General features: G+C 45.7%; 1 long non-coding RNA gene across 2 annotated transcripts; it reads left to right on the top strand.

Moving 5' to 3' along the window:
- Positions 1-1,284: 1,284 nt before the first annotated feature.
- Positions 1,285-10,517, top strand: LOC144100583 (uncharacterized). Of its 2 annotated transcripts, none has more exons than XR_013307745.1 (5): positions 1,285-1,463; positions 3,954-4,035; positions 5,746-5,818; positions 8,058-8,289; positions 10,028-10,517. It is a non-coding gene; the product is annotated as an uncharacterized LOC144100583 (long non-coding RNA). Both variants share the same exon structure in this region.
- Positions 10,518-13,121: the final 2,604 nt, after the last annotated feature.

The raw sequence follows: 13,121 nt of genomic DNA on the forward strand, positions 1-13,121 counted from the left end.
GTGATTAATGGCGTGTGGACGTCATGATGTCACCTGGTTGTCTAGCATCTCTGAGGGAATGCCACATGCAATGGGATTGATTGCAACGTCATACCAAAAGTCTGAGAACCCCTTCGTAATTCCGTATGGTGAGTTTTCCGCCCTTAAATTAAGGAGCTACCCCGTGTACAATATAGGCACCGGCCCAGCAATTATGGGCGCTGCGTTTTCCAATGCACCCATACTTATCTGATTGATTAAGTACACGTTTATTGAAGAGGGTGGTATCCAGACTGCTTGTGGGTGGGTCTGCAGTCCAGGTACCCGGAGGCTTCAACAGACCTTCTGGCGTTGAATAAAAGAGCTGCCTGGTCACCGAGGCTTGCGCAGGTTTTAACCCTTCAATGGAAATGCGGATAGTTCCGCTGTGCGGTCTTTTATTTTTGCCCCAGGGCTTTGACATTTAGAGGCAGAGTAAAGATGTTAACAAGCATGTGCACTGCACGATGGGAGTGCACATTAGGGGTGCGTTGATCTTCATCTTCAAACCTGCTGTAGAACCTAGTTTTCTCTAGGCCTCATTCATCCCGTTTAAAGGTCGCCTCAGGTTGCCAGCAAGAATGCAAAAATGCCGATATTGGATACTTCAACTTTCGTCAAGGAAATAAGAGCGAAATGCATGGCACCATAATGAAATAAGGTGGTGAATGAAACTAATTGCTGGGAAACTTCTGGCAGAACCATTTACCATTCCTAATGGTTTCGTTAGTGAGCGACAAACTTTGCCAAAGGATGCCGTTTGTTTTATATTACCAAATTTTGAAGAGGAGGAAAGGAATTCCAGCCCACGAGAATACATGGTGAATATATCAGTGCGAAAGACAGGGACATGAAAGCAGACAAAACAAACGCTTAATCGCAATTGCAGTTTATTGAAGTGAACAGCGCAGTGAACAGACGTGTCTTTTGGGCTGCTAGATTCACCATGACGCTATACCACCTTGCCCATGTTTCGATTCTTCTGCACGAATACATTTTTCGCCTCATCAACATTCCATACTTCTAGGCTGTAGATAAGATGAGACAATGGAAACACGGATAAGGTCGACCGACGAAATGCTCCAATGCTGCAACCGTACGCACGCCACTGTTGCTAGTGCCTTTCTCGCGTGTACCTAGACTTTCCGGGGGATCTGGTTTGCGTGCTTTAAACCTGCTTCGTAACATGTTCCACAATATGCGGCATCCCGCAGGACGTGGCCAGAGGGATGCCGGTCCTTCGTTGTCATGGGGACAACATTCAGCGGACAAGATGTCGTTGCTGCGCCACTGTGTCATGGTGGACCGATCTCGATCGCTAGGATGCGCCTTGGCCCCGAGCTAATGTGTGGTCCCAGTGGTGATGTACTGCGGCGCACAGCTCGAATAACGTGTCCAGCTGGACCTTTTCTGCGGAGCTTTGGCAGCTGCGGAAACCGCTTTTGGTAAGTATACGTAGCTCGCTGTAGACCATCATATTTAAACGCGCATGCGGAATCCTTTAATCCACTTAAGGTGTTTAGTGTTCATTTTGGCAGTGCTTCGTGTCACACTAAATCTAGTAAAGACGAGATGGGAAAAGATTTCTAGTGATTCTGTTTAACGTTGCATGGCTGTGGCATGAGCTGCACGCATGAAAAAGGGAACCGTTATTGCGGACAGAACTCAGCGGATATCAGCCACTACGGTGGCTGATGGTTCTCATTCTTGGCTGCTGACCCCGGAAGGTGGGGGATCGATCCCGGCCGCAGCAGCTGCATTTCGATGAGTATGAAATCTAGAAGAACGTGTACTGTCCAAGTCGGTGCACGTTAAAGAACCCCAGGTGATTAGGATTATCTGGAGCCCTCCCCTTCGTCGTTCGTGATAACCTGAGTCACATTAGGACGACACCCCGCGTGTCTAATTCAAGGTAGTTCAATTGAATGTGTTTATTACCGACAGCATGGTAAATTTTACAATTTTAAGGAAATGGTCTGATCTTCTATACGATGCTATTTGCCATAGTAAATTTACAGCATGAGAACTCCCCATTACACTAGACGAGGCGCCAGGGAAAGAACACCACTATTTAGGATTATAAACTTTCTGGCAGGGCGTTAAGAATTCTTATCCTCTTTTCGGAATAACCATGGAAGTCACACATCTCGCCATCTCTCTTTTTGAAGTTGTAAGCACTTAATTGTTTTTTAAGGTGGCAATACGCAGCACGAAAAAACTTAATCGAAAAATTTGGGAAAGGTGAAACGATTCGTGTGGTGTTCATTTGCTTTAACATGACAGGGATTTGTGAAAACAAGTAGTTGCGTATCAATGCAAGAAAATCTTTCTAAAATTAAGTTCTTTAGATAAAAAAGCTTTTGATTCAATGTAAATCAAAGCAGCTTCCCGACAGCTTGACAGTAAGCGCCGACGTTCGCTCTGAGATATTTCCGGGCTGCTTCTGCTCACCAGGATGTGTGCCATGTATCTTCGATCGTCATAGGAAACTGGAGATACTGCTATAGCGTGGTACGCCAGAAAGTACCGGGCGTTTCAACGAACACTTTCAAAAATTTTCAAAAAAAAAGCTTTTTGGGGTACAAATATGTCTTCTGCAGCGCAGTAGTAGCTGTGTTGGCGGACAACAGAAAACCGGTCTATCGTCTTAGGCAGTAAGCTGCTTAAGCAATTTTTAATAATTTTCCTTCTAACTTGTATACCTCGCGCAAAGTTGCAATTCGAGATTTGCAGCCGGTCGTTAGTAATAACCATATCAGTTTTTAGAATTACTAAAACGCCATTATCCTCGCCGCTGTGGCTCGACAAAATTTGGCTGCATCGCGCGAAAATACATTCGCTTTCATAAGCATGCAGGCAAAGCAACCCATCTAGTGCATGTATCTAGTCGAAAATGTAAAATTTTTTCGAGCCACCGCGCCAAGGGTAATCTGGTTTTAAAAATTCTAAAATTTATATGGCTACTACCTATGACCAGCTAGAAACATATAATTGCTACTAGGCGCTTAATTCTTCGATTTAAAAAAGTATTATATTTAAACAGTTAATAAATTTTTGTTAACCAGCTTACTACTTCAGACAATTCACCTGTTTTGTGGTGTCCGCCAACACTGGCAATACTATGCCACAAATGGGACATTTTTACACCGAAAAGCCTGTTTTTGAAAAATTTTTGATGGTGTTCTCTTAAACACCCGGTATATGGCTTCGGGCTTTGTCTTCGCAAGAAGCCGCCGGTGGTTTGGATTTGGAGCGTGTCCGATATCAGCCGGGCATTTGGATGCTTGGTCACCTTGTCCACACAAAACTTGCAGATCTGGTGCGCCCCGTCTGCTGGCTGTAATGCGGCAAGTTTGGCGCGTGCATTAAGAACCACAGTGGGGCCATTTTTATCTGAGGTTCCTGCAGGAGTGATCTGTCGGTAGGGTTTGGGTTGAGGCACTGAATTTTCATCGCGTAATTGTGGAGCACCTTGTCGGCTACGCGTGTAGAACGCGCACGTAAACTGATGCACGGACGCTGCTATATCCTTTCTGAATCCTGAATTTGCCCTCTCTCGATTTGCACCTGCCATATTGGGCAGGTGGCAACCTGGCCACCAGGCTGCCTAACTTTGCATACTACTTCGGGTAAAACGAACCTTAGTGTACTACTTCGCATATAAAGACCACTTGGATGATATAACCTTTCGGTTATATGACCACTCGGATATATAGCCAAACCTAAGTATGGCCCATCTTTCCGGTTTGGACTTCTCATGTAACAAACTGTGTTCACCTAGGATAAAACGATATTATTGCGATAAATGGCTAGGTTATATTAGTGTATATTTTAAATACAAAGAGACGCTCCACCCAAGTTGGGCTCGTGATGAAACCAATTTATCACCGCTTCCTTCACGATGTCACCCTGAATCTGTATTGCCACCTCTGCAGGGCTTGCGCTTCTTGAGAAGTGGTACCTCGCCAGTAGACCCATGGAGTCCCGGTTTTCAACGCCGGAGTCTAACCGTCTTGGGTGAGTTTATGGCTGTGTTGTGCAGTGACTCGTCCGAACATTTGAACAATTCAGGCATTCCAGTTCTGCACCGCACAGCTCCAATTGTGCACCTCTGAGGAGTTATCAATGTGGTTTGTTCCGCTGTTTAACTTAAGCTGCAGTGTGTACCATATCTTAACGCAGGAATTTCAATAAATAAGCAGAAGCAAATAATCGCTATCGTGTGTTTTCCTCGCTGCCTTGACTTTGGAGTGCATTGATCGCAACATTAATGGCTCACTGCAGGGAGGCACATATCTATTATCACCACTTGTCATTCTGATTGTTTTGCGTCGCGTAAATCGAACACATGGGACACGTATGTCATCGCTGCTGGGTGACCTTACTTATTGACTTGCATTGACGTAGGCCAGCTGTGTACATTGTCATACAAGTGTGTACATAGTTCTGGCGATGGTGAGTTTATATGTGTTGGTCTCGGTGATGTCTTGTTTCACCGCACTTCACCTGATTGGCATCGCAGGGGGACTGCCACATGCAACGCCACTTACCGCAACGTCACGACAAAAGTCTGAGGAACTGATTAAAGGTCGGACACTGAAAGGCGTTAGGCATTTCGCTCTTGCGATGTACGCAACTATAGACCAAGCCGATGGAAGCCAATTCTTGCCCAAGATTGCTTAAAGTCGGTTAGTATAAATGAGTGATTTGTCGTCACCTTACAAACGCCCTTCTTCGAGTTATGCATTTGGCATGACCGCAGTTGGCGACAATGAGTGCCAATTACTGGATCCTCCAACCAGCCTCCCGATTCTTTTTTTCATGCCGGAAATACCTCGTCCATGTGATCATGCCGCTCTTTTTACCACTACTTGAGAAATGGCTATTTCGCATCTATCTTTTCAGACGCCCATACTGTATAGAGGACCAGAGGCAATGATAAACTCAGTCGCTGTGTATGAGTATCATGCAGAATAGTCAATGAGATTAGCAGTGCCTGACTGAATTAGAGCGAGTAAGCCGGAAACATGCCGCACATATATGCACGCAATAGGCTAAGCACAGCAAGAGGCGTTCTGTTATTCGAAATGAATTATGTCGACTCCAGCTTCCCAAGACAGCAATTCATCCGAAATGCTGATTTTCTTTCCTCTGCGGTGAATTCCAAAAATTGTTAGATAATGGAGTGCTAAGTTCACTCCTGTTCTCGCTGAGAATGTAAATGCGCAAGAATCTCTTAGCTAGATGTTACGTACCGTACGTGGATGCATTAAAATCCTCCAAGTCGTAAACGATATCTCAACAACCAGCCGTTCTGCCCGCAGAGTCGCAGTGTTTCGCTACAAATATTTCCCTGTCGCTTTTTTCCTGCCCTTGTCACTAGTCAGCTCGGACACCCTTCCCAGACCTACTTGGAAGGGGTAATGTATCCAACCCGAAATGGAATAGTTGCAGCGAACGATTCGATGTTGCACTATTACACCCTCATGGGTGAGCTCTGTCCCAGTTGACCTCTAAAATGAATTTGACTGCATATCTAGAAACTAGCAACTCGTGGGCCTCCATACAGAATATCCAAGCGATATATTATCATAAAAGGCTACACTATATATTTTAGTATAATTTAAAAACTGAAAGTCGTTCCACTCAAGCTTGAGTCGTGATGAAAACAACTGATCAGCGTTTCCTTCACGATGTCACCCCGAATCTATCTTGTCACTTCTGCAGGGCTGGCGCTTCTCGACAACTGTCACCAGTAGCACCGTGGCGTCCAGGTTTTCAACGCCGCAGTAGGTCATGGGTGAGTTATGACTGTGTTGTGTGGTGCCTTGGTCAAACGCTTAGAAATTTCAGGCCTTCCTATTAAGCACTGCAGGGCTACGACTGTGCGCATCTGATTAATGACTGACGTAGTTTGCTCCAGTGTTTACACGAAGCTGCATTCTCTACTTTCTCTGAACGCAGGCATCGCGAAGAAATAAGCGGAAGCAAATAGGCGCCATGGTGCGTTTTAGTCGCTGCATTTACTTAGGACCACGTTGAGGACTACATTAAAGGGTCACCGCAGGAAGCCGCAAATCTACGATCACCACCTGTCATTGTGATTTTTTTTCTATTGAATAAAAGAAAGGGATTGCAATCGAACACGTTCAACAAGTATGTGAACAGTGCACTGTTACATTACACGCTTGCACTAACATTGGCCAGTCGTGTACATTTTCATACAAGTGCATGCAGAACTCTGGCGAAGAGTGCATAGCTCCAGTGGTCATCAGAATAATGACGCACTAATGCACCCAGTGTGTCGTAAATAGAAAGCTGTAGCATTGCTTTGCTCAGCCCTTATCACCACATTCTTCATACCAACCGTCCTGTCAAGGTTCAAGTGTGCACCCTCAGTGCGAGACTTACTCCCTCTATTAAGCTCTCCCTCCATTAAAGCATTTGTCAGCTGGAACGCCGTGCGGGTTGTGTATCCGCTAAGCGACACCAAACTGATGTTCAGGTGACGTTTTCTGCACTTGAAAGGGCGGCCTCTGTGTCATTTCTGAAAAGTAATCAAAATTAGCTAATACTCTTATGAAGGAAGCATCAGCGCTATGAATTTAGTTTAGGCTTTTCTCCTGCTTGTCGATGCTTGAACGGGCTTACACGTTGTCTCTGCGCAACATACCGCTTCGGACCATGTCTGCAGCATGATCTCAAGGAAGTCGACTACTGGCCTAAGCATGTCAGCTAACGCTATTTAAATGAAACGCTTGTACCTTTGATCTGACGCGATGCAATACCGGTCAGCTCTTGAGCACTTCACTGTATTCTGGTACAGATCGACCACGATACGGCAAGTGCCTCTCATAGTAAGCTCGGGCAGCAATGACGTGTACATGTCATGATGTCACCTGGTAGTCTAGCATCACTGAGGAGATGCCACATGCAAAGTGATTGATTGCAACGTCACAACAAAAGTCTGCGGCAGCCTTCGTAGTTTTGTATGGCGACCAGTGACTTGGGCTCTCACTGTCGGGCTTGCAGCGTACTTTTCCGCCCTTGACTTCAGGAGCTACCCTGTGTACAATAGAGGCATCGGCCCAGCAATTATGTGCGCTGTGTTTTCCAATACACCCATACTTATCTGATTGATTAAGTACACTTGTATTGAAGAGGGTGGTATCCAGACTGCTTGTGGGTGGGTCTACAGTCCAGGTACCTGGAGGCTTCTGCCGACCTTCTGGCGACGACAAGAAGCGCTGCCTTGTCACCGAGGCTTGCGCGGGTTTTAACTCAATGGAAAGGCGGTTAGTTCCGCTGTGCGGTCTTTTGTTTTTGAACTAGGGCTTTGACATTTAGAGGCACAGTAGAAATGCTAACGAGCATGTCCACTGCACGATGGGAGTGCACATTAGGGGTGTGTCGATTTTCGTCTTCAAACCTGCTGTAGTACCTATTTTTCTCTAGGCTTCGTTCATTTTCTCCTTTAAAGGACGTCTCAGGTTGGCAGCAAGAATGCATAAATTCCGATATTGGATACTTGAACTTTCATGAAAGAAATAAGAGCGAAATGCACGGCACATTGTAAAAAACACGGTGGCCGATGAAAATAGTTGTAGGGCGAGGAGTTAAGGAATTCCAGCCCACGAGAATACTTGGTGAATATATCAGTGCGTACGACAGGGACATGAAAGCAGACGAAACAAGCGCTTACTCGCAATTGCAGTTTATTGAAGTGAACAGCGCAGTGAACAGACGTGTCTTTTGTGCTGCTAGATTTACCATGACGCTATACCATCTTTCCCAAGCTTATATCCTCTTGCGGGAATACATGTCTCACCTCAACAATGTTTAATATTTCTAGGCTGTATATAAAATGAGACATAGGAAACACGGATAAGTTCGACAGACGAAATGCTCCAGTGATGCAACCGTACGCATGCCACTGTTACTAGTGCCTTTCTCTCATTTATGTAGCCTGTCCGGGGGATCTGGTTTGCGTGCTTTAAACCTGCTTCGTAACATGTTCCACAATATGCGGCACCCCGCAGGACGTGGCCAGAGAGGCGCCGGTCCTTCGTTTTCATGGTGACAACAGACAGCGGACAGGATATTGCTGCTGCGCCACTGCGTCGTGGTGGGCCGATCTCGATCGCTAGGACGCGCCTTGGGGCCGAGATAACGTGTGGGCCCAGTGGTAACCGTTCTGCGGCGCCCAGCTCGAATGACAAGTCCAGCCGGACCTTTTCTGCGGAGCTCTGGCAGCTGCGGAAACAGCGTTTGGTACGTACGTACGTACGTACCTCACTGTAGTCCATCATACTTGAATACGCATGCGGAATCCTTCATTTAGCTGAAAAGGTTCATTGTTTATTGTGACAATTTCTCGTGGCATATACACTAAAACAAGTAAGTAAATAGGAGATTAGTACAGTCCTCGCGATTCTGTTTAAGGTTACATAGCTGTGGCATGAGCTGCGCGCATTGAAAAGGGAACCATTATTGCGGACAGAAGTCAGCGGTTATCAGCCACTACGTTGGCTGCTGACCCCGACAGGCGTGGGTCCGATCCCGGCCGCGGCAGTCGCAATTCGATGAAGATGAAATCGACGAACGTGTACTGTCCAAGTCTATGCACGTTAATCAACCCCAGGTGATTGAAATTATCTGGAGCCCTCCCCTACGGCGTCCCTGATATTTTGAGTCACCTTAGGACGACTCCCCGTGTTTCGAATTCAAGGTAGGTATATTTATTGCCGACTGCATGGTAAATTTCACAATTCTAAGAAAATGCTCTGATATTTGATACAATGATATTTGGCATGGTATATTTACAGCCCTAGAACTCCCCTTACACTAGACGAGACACCAGGGAAAGAACATTTCTATTTACGGTTATAATCTTTTTGGCAGGGTGTTAAGAATTCTTATCTTGTTTTGAAATAACCATGGCAGTCACACATCTCGCTATCTCTCTTCCTGAAGTTGTAGGCACTTAGTTGTTTTTTGAGGTGGCAATTCGGACCACGGGAAAAAATTTATATAAAAATTCAGGAAAGGTGCAACAATTCGTGTGGTGTTCATTTGGCTTAACCTGCCAGTCTTTTGTGAATACAAGTAGATGCGTATCACGCAAGAAAGTATTTCTAAAATTAAGTTCTCTAGGTTAAAATGCTTTTGACTCAATTTAATTCATAGTAGCTCCCCGATGGCTAGAGGATAAATGCCGACGTTTGCTCCTAGAGATATTGCCGAGCTTCTTCTGCTCACTAGGATGTGTGCCATGTAACTTCGATCGTCATAGGAATCTGGAGATACGGCTATAGCGTGGTATGCCAGGAAGTACCAGGTGTTTCAACGAACACTTTCAAAAATTTTCAAAAATAGGTTTTTTTGGGGTAAATATATCTTCTGTGGCCTAGTGTTACCAGTGTCGGCGGACACGAGAAAATTGGTGGATAGCTTTATGTATTAGGCTGGATAAGAAATTTTTAATAATTAACTTTTTAACTAGCAGACTTAGGCGTAAAGCTGCAATCAGAGATTTGTAGCCGGTCGTTAGTAATAGCCATATTAGTTTTTAGAATTACTAAAACGCGTTTATCCTCGCCGCTGCGGCTGGACAAAGTTTGGTGTCATCGTGCCAAAATACGCACCCTTTCGGAAGCATGCAGGCAAAGCAACCCCTCCAATGCACGTATCTAGTCGAAAAAGCTAAAGTTTGGCAAACCAAAGCGCCAAGGGTAATCGCGTTTTCACAATTCTGAAAATTTTTTGGCTATTACTAACGACCGGCTAGAAATCTGTAATTACTACTTGGCGTCTGAATCTCGTGGTTAAACAGTTATTAAATATTAGTTAATCGGCTACTACCATTCACCGATTCACCGACGATTCACCTGTTTTCTGGTGTTTGCCAACGTTGCCAATGATATTTTTACCCCAAAAAGTTTATTGATAAAATAAAATTAAAGTGTTCGGTTTAACATCTGGTCTATGGCTTCGTGCTTTGTCTTTGCAGGAAGCCACCCGTGCTTCGGATGTGGAGTGTGTCCGATATCAGCTGGGCATTTGGCGGCCTGGTCACCTTGTCCAACCTCAACTTGCAGAGCTGGTGTGCCTCGTGTGCTGGCTGTGATGCGGCATGTGTGGCGCGGGCATTCTGAACTACAGTCGGGCTATTTCTATCTGAGGTTCCTGCAGGAGGGATCTGTCGGTAGAGTTTGAGTAGAGACATCGAATTTTCATCGCGAAACTGTGGAGCACCCTGTCGGCTACGCGTGTAGAACGCGCAGGTAAACCGATGCACTGGTGCGGCTATATCCTTTCTCATTCCTGGATTATCCCTCACTTAATTTACTACACCTGCCGCGGTGGGCAGGTGACAACCTGCCCACCAGGCTACCGAACTTTACATACTACCGAGGATAAAACGAGCCTTATTATGCTACTTCGCACATTACGACCACTCTGATGATGTAACCAGTCTGTTATATGGCCAATAAACCAAACCGAGCAAACCTAAGTATGACACATCTTTTGGGTTTGGATCTCGTGTGGAACGAACTGAGTGTGTTGACCTAGCATATAATGATGCTATTATCATAAGGAGTTAAATAGTATTTTAGTGTAGTTTAAAAAGTAAAAGACGTTCCAGTGAAGATTGAGTCGTGATGAAAACAATTGTGTGTAACTCTTGACCCCTGACCTTGACTCATCACCTTTAGTTGACCTTTGACATTGTGTGACCTTTGACCTTAAGACCACCCGATGGGGTGATGTAAAGCCACGTGATGACATCCGATGGGGGTGTCGAAAGACATGTGATACCACGTCATAGCCACGTGGTCGTGTAGGTATACATACAGATCGGCTGTCGCGAGCGTGTAGCGGAGCTGCCATGGACGATCCTCAGATGCTTAGCAAGCTTCCTTGCTTTTCGCTGAATTCCGGGTTAATCAAGTTAAGCCACTGCCAATTTTTTCGTGGATTATTTGTTCACGCTAAACGATGCCGACAACGGACGCCGACGACGACGCTGGATTTTCTGCGTCACGGACACTTTAACGGCATCGCGTTTAAAGATGCAATCTCAGTTATGATAGTATGAACAAATAGAGAGATGCTTCGGAACGCTTGCGGGATCTGTGACTGTCCACCCTGACCCTGCGAAGGAAGTGGTTGTTCTCAAAATCTAGTGAAGAAAAAAGGATATCGCACAAGCTAGGCAACGGCTTTAGATTCAGCGAGAGCTGTTATTCGCCGCAAATCCCACATTGAGGCGCCGGCTCCTTACCGCATACGCTTCCTACACTGGCACGGACCTCGTCCGGGTGGACAGTGCAAGGCCCGCCCCACTCTTAGGTCAAGAGGCCGCGGTCTGTGTCTGTATAGGATTCGGTGCTGTTCCAAGCAGGCAAGCTGGTAGCACGTAGGGGTGAGTGAGCGGGTGCTCCCATAGAAACGGGCTCCGGTGGATGCACATCCGGGCTCCACACAGATTCCACTGGCCTAAGTTACACGAAGCCGACGGTTAGCTTTGTATAACAGATCTCGCTGTAAAATTCTTTTGCAATGACATTTGCCCACTGCCGAATATTCACCGTGTTAAGAGTATTGTTCGGAAATCAGAGACGCAAATTTCGATGTAAAATGATTGAGATCCTGAAAAAACAACGCCACCACCATTTGTGCTTATTTCGTGACGTTTGTTTTGACTGAAAAGCTGTGCTGAGCTGAGCTGCGAAAGCGGTAAATTCAGGCGCGTTCAGGATGGCGTTGCTTCCTGGTTGTGGTCCGACCAAACTGGCTGAGCCCAGTGAATCATCAGCGACCCCTAAAATTTGACCTCGGCTAATTTAGACCACAATCAATGTCCAGCAACAAATGACCACGCCAGACACGATGGCGACCTCCAGATTTGACACGGGCCGCTTCCTAAAATTTGGTCCTGGATATCCCCGAAAAGGCAGTTCACAGCTTGAGATTAGCGCCATCTCGTTGGCATGGTGTTGCGTATGACGTCACCAATTACGTCATCGTGCTTTCGCACGTCACACATCGGTTTAAGCGAAGTTAAACCCCAGATAATCTTTTGTTTTTAAAGGCAGTAGCTCTGCTTTGGTCGGGATTGCAATTTTAAACGGAATCCCTAGAAACACGTCATTCTATTGGAGCACATGGCGTAGGAGATTTTTATCGGACGTAAGTCATTCGAAATGAGCCTCAATTTTTAATTGGTTATTCACCGCCATACGCTGTTTGCCCCCTCTGCCCACCCTGTCGATTTTCCCGTACGTTTAAATGAATCTCTGCATATTGGCCTCCGCTATTGAAGCGGTTCTGTTGCCAGGTTGCACAGCTTTTCATTAGGAGTACATTGTCGCTGAAATACTGTGCTCGTTGACGTAACCGGAGAGGAAAGTGGCCAGTGAAATCCAACGCGGTCTTGATCCTCTTTTATACAACACTAGCGCCCTTTTCGTATTTGTAGATTGAAACTATTTTCTATTTCGTTTTCGTGGTCATCAACGTCCTTTACTGTGACATTTTAAACCACGCACGATCTTCACTTGCGCCCTCCGGCTTACTGCGACGCGTCATAAGGTGCGGGCAATCCAAAGAAACAAGCAAAGAAGCTAGCAGGATGCCAGTGTCAGCCTCGAGCTGTTTTCCCTACCTGACTTAATGCGGCGGGTCTCCATATTTTTAATAATATGTCGATTGTGTGCCCTTCGCTTATTTTTCTTGTGGGCCGAAGATTATTATTATTTCTGCAGGCAAGTCAAATTTCATGGACCAGAAAGAAAGTAGGGTCCACTGGGTCCTGCATGGAAAGGTTTCATTGGTTAACATTCCAGTGCGCCTCTTGATAGCAAATGTTTATAACCTAAATTACCAGACTCAGAAAGGAGGCTATAAAGTGGAAAACATCTAAACTTGATTTTTGTTTTTGTTTTTTGCCCAAAATACTTTCATCCACCAAATGGGATATCATGCGTGAACTTAAGTCTGGGTTTATGACTGCGGTTGGGATGAATTTAGGTGTTGACATGTAGCCGCCTCCGGAAGGTTCGCAATGAGGACAACACTCGGAATTTGATAACTCCATCAGC

Source organism: Amblyomma americanum, chromosome 8 (assembly GCF_052857255.1).
Source record: "Amblyomma americanum isolate KBUSLIRL-KWMA chromosome 8, ASM5285725v1, whole genome shotgun sequence".
NCBI classification, from domain to species: Eukaryota; Metazoa; Arthropoda; class Arachnida; order Ixodida; family Ixodidae; genus Amblyomma; species Amblyomma americanum.